The sequence below is a fragment of the Lepidothrix coronata genome, unplaced genomic scaffold (assembly GCF_001604755.1).
Source record: "Lepidothrix coronata isolate B3197 unplaced genomic scaffold, Lepidothrix_coronata-1.0 Scaffold77, whole genome shotgun sequence".
NCBI classification, from domain to species: Eukaryota; Metazoa; Chordata; class Aves; order Passeriformes; family Pipridae; genus Lepidothrix; species Lepidothrix coronata.
This window is the reverse complement of record NW_016690257.1, coordinates 2,997,212-3,001,700: the sequence shown is the minus strand read 5'-3', so window position 1 is coordinate 3,001,700 and position 4,489 is coordinate 2,997,212.

Genomic DNA, 4,489 nt, shown 5'->3' with positions numbered 1-4,489 from the left:
CTGAGGCAGTAGATTAGTAAGTGAGTAGAAATATTCATGTCAGAATAAGTGCAGAGAGACTTCTGGAAACATGCATTAAATGATGGATGTTCTCTTAAACTTCTCACACAGCATTGCCATATCCATGCAAACATGTCATAGACTAATCCTCTCATCACAGAAGGAGCACAAAGACATAATGTAGCCATTATCTTTAACCATGACCACATTTTGTCCATTATCTAGGTTTCCTCTTTTCCCCACCATGTAACCCCCACATGCAGGCTTTGCATCCTGCCACCTTCAACTGGAAAAGCTAAAAATCAAAATTATTCAGCTATTGACATTGTTCTGTATTCACTCAGCCCATTTAACACCTGCAATATGCTTTTACCTGGTGGTAGTGTGACTTCCTTGTTTGTTGATGGAGTAGACACCAGCTTCCAAATGCCTCTGGCTCAGCAGAGAGAAATGGAGCTTTCACAATTACCATGAATCAGTGCATCCAGCACTGTTCTGCATGCCTCATTTTAACCCAATAGTAATTTTAATAAAAAGATTATGTCTGCCTCGAGCAATTGGAGAGATTCCTGAGTTAGTACTGATTGAGCTGATGTACCCACTCAGTCAAGCGAAAAGCCATGCACAAATACCCTTTCATGCTCCTAAAGCTGGGCAGCTTCATCAGTTAAGGTTTCCATCAGATGGTAGGACTCTCTGATGTGGCCACAGTTATGTTCAGCACCAGAGGTCAATCTGCCCATACTGCCAAGCATAGTGTCTGCTCAGTGGGGTTCCCTTAGATGCCATACATCTGTGGTTAAATTTCTGATTAGATGTGAGGTACTAGAGCTTCATCACCCCACTCCTTTCCATGGGAGAGAGAAAATGTAGTTTCCAGAGGCTGAGTCATATCTTGAATGGAGGATGTCGTCCTGGTGATGCTGAAGGTTGACCTTCTCTCTCCCTCTTTGTGATGGCAAAGGAAGCCTGGGAAGAACAGGAACCTAAACAAAAGGCTTAAATTGGTGTAAATGAGCCCAGGCAATAACAACTGAAAGAGCTTTCAGATCAATGTTGTTTTTTTAATGCACCAAGAATGTTTTCATTTGCTTGTATTTGCGTGTGAGTCACCTGGATTTAATTTGAGTAGCTTTGTATCCATTGAAAGAACATGTAAGATGTCTTTTTCTGCACCCTCACATCCTGGCACCCGAGCAACTGCCTGTTTGTTTACCTCTTTGGGAACTTTACGACTATTTTTTAAGCACCATCAATTACCAATCACAAACAAGCAGCACATAATTGTTCGTATTTTCCGATCAAGGCAGAAGCGATTGTGCCAGTACCTGTTAGATTTGATTGGATAAGGTCACACAGAAGAACATTAAGAAATGGAGACAGAGATGTCAAAGCATTTCCAACGGCAACAGAGACCGCCCCACTCGTATCAACAGGGGGGAAGTGGAAGCATAAACCAAATTGCATCCAAATGATTGCAATTGGAGCACATGTGTTATGGGAAAGGTTTGAAGTTAGCACATGTGCTGATATAGCAATATGACGATGAAGGGAAAGAAAAAAAATTCCAGCATTCAATGTCTTTGCAGCACAGATGGTTGGGTTTGCTTTGCTGGCCTAGTTGTTCATTAAAATGAATCAGATGGATCTGGCTATCCCAAACTGCTAGTATATGTCTCTGCCTTATTATTCCATGCTTTGCAACAATGATGATACTATTCTGCCCATGGGCCAAATAATACCTTAATATGGATCACACGATATACTGGTGGTGGGCTGTCTATGTCTTAACCAACAATTCACTCAGCAGAGAAATCTAGGAAAGAGTACAAAGCACCAACTGGATCACATCTGTGATCTAACCATGTTTTACAAAATCACTCAGTAGGTACTACACAGACTGTAAGCAACTATGTGTGATTAATTACAACATCACAAATGACACCAACTTTCGGGCACTTATTTACCTCTCATATTTGGACAGCACTGTTTTTTTCTTTTTTTTTTTTTTTTGGTTGTTGTTGTTTGTTTGTTGTTTTTTGTGGGTTTTTTTGCTGGTTTTGTTGTTTTGGTTTGTTTTTTTTTTTAATGTGGCAAAGGTTCTGTATAATGCAAAGAACACCACAGCTTTCCTCTTTTTTTTTCCCTTCTGTTTTGTTGTTTTTTTTTTTCCCTTCCCTTCTGGAGAAGGAATAACAGTTATGAAGAGTGTGGTGATATATAGCCCCTCTACACAGCCATAAAGTGTAAATTTCCAATATGAGATGCCTGTGGGGAGGGTAGATTTTCCTTCAACCTCACAAGTCCCACTGATGTTAATAAAGGAGGCATGTCTACAACACCCCTCACTGAATAATTTACATCTGCACAGACAGAAAGTCAGAAGGCAAAGCTGGAGACACATCAGAAAGCTGGCTTTAAATCAAGTCAAAAGTTTGCCTGCGTTTGTGGGTGGTTTATTATTATAAAAGGAAAGCAGCGCAAAGTGAAATTAAAGTTATCTGCTCTGCTTTGAGGGCTTCAGGATAGGGGGATGGTGTGAGGTTTAATGGAAGGGCTAGGAAACTAAAAGGTATGAGACATGGCTGAAAGATAAAGAGAGGTTTAAGGAGGAAAATGAATTGTAAGGGCTAAATGAACATCAAAGAGTGAAACGAATTAAAACTCAAAGTTAAAGTAGTTGTTTTGGAGCTTCTTTCCTGCAAATACGTTGTTAGTCAACAAAGAGCAAAAAAATCCAGGAAGATTGTTGGAATAAATGTAGATTTGAGAACTGAGCATTATTTTGAGTTAATGGCTGTGTTTTAGACCAGTAATTAGGACCAAGCTGTCAAAAAGATTCAAGATGTCAAGGCATAGACAGCCAAGGGCATCATTAAAAATGCAATTTATCAGATTGTATTCCTAGAGGCATACAACAAAAGAGACATGCACATGATGGTACCTACACCAGCCCTGGATGGACCAGCTGAGGTGCAGAAGGGATCACTCTGTCAGTGCACCTGATTCTTACTGTTCTGGAGATATACTTTCACTAAGTACTCAGCATCAGCATCCTGTCCAAACCTCAACTAATTTTAAAGTGGATGACTTAAAGTCTATATGAAGAATTCTAGATAGGAGTTTAAAGTTGATTGGTGACAAAGGTCCAGATCCCTACAAAGTGTTAGATTCTAAACAGCTGGATCCCCTCTGCTTTTCTGGAGAAGGAGCAACTACTTCCTTCCTGGGGAGGTTTTGGTGATCCAGTCATGGGTGAAAGCTGCAGTTTCTCAAAAGGCTTAGGAACCCATCCCTTCCAAAAAGTTCCCTCTCAGAATCTGAGCAAATGCAGACCAAGAGCACTGACAAAAATCACAGAATCACAGAATGGGTAAGTTTGGAAGGGACCACAGTGAGTCACCCAGCTTTAACTTCCTGCTCGAGCAGGGTCATCCAGAGCACAATGAACCACGTCGTGTCCGGATGGTTCTGGAATATCTCCACTGACGGAGACTTCACACCCTCTCTGGGCAATCTGTTCCAGTGCTCAGTCACTGCACAGCAAAGCTCTTCCTCTTGTTCAGGTGGAATTTCTGTGCACCAGTTTCTGCCCATTGCCTCTTGTCCCGTTGCTGGTCCCCCCCGAACAGAGCCTGCTCCATCCTCTGTCACTGCAGACACTGGCAGACATGGATGAGGTCCCCTCTCAGTGTCTCCTCTTGAGGCTGAACAGGCCCAGCTTCCTCAGCCTTTCCTCATCAGAGAGATGCTCTAGTCCCTTCATCACCTGTGTCACCCGCCACTGGACCTGCTCCAGGAGCTCCATGTCCCTCCTGTCCTGAGGAGCACAGAACTGGACACAGCACTCCAGGTGAGGCCTCACCAGGGCCGAGAAGAGGGGCAGGATGACCTCCCTGGCCTGCTGGCAATGCTCTTCCTAACACAGCCCAGGATCCCACTGTCCTTCTTGGCCCCCAGGACACATTGCTGGCTCAGGGACAGTGTTGTTCACCAGGATTCCCAGGTCCTTCTCCCCAGAGCTGCTCTCCAGCAGGTCACACCCAGCCTGTGCTGGTGCCCAGGGTTATTCCTTCCTAGGTGCAGGACCCTACACTTGCCCTTGTTGAATTTCAAGAGGTTCTTCTCTGCTCATCTTTCCAGCCTCTCGAGGTCCTTCTGAAGGGTTGCACAGCCCTATGGGACAGGCAGGCCCAGTGAAAACCAAATTTTTGACTGCTGTAGATCAGTGGGCTATTCACATGTCAATTACATCATAGATTCATGGAATGATAGTATGGTATAGTATGGACCTTAAGGATCATCTAGTTCCACACCCCCTGCCATGGGCAGGGACACTTTCCAAAAGCTCAAACTAGAGCTGGTTACTGGGCCAGACACCTTTTATCCAAATGAGGAGAGTTAGTATGCCAGCAAGCATTTTTGTTGTTTATTGTTTGACTCATCTTTGACACCTGTCCTTAAATAGGACAAAACATTCTCCAGAGTT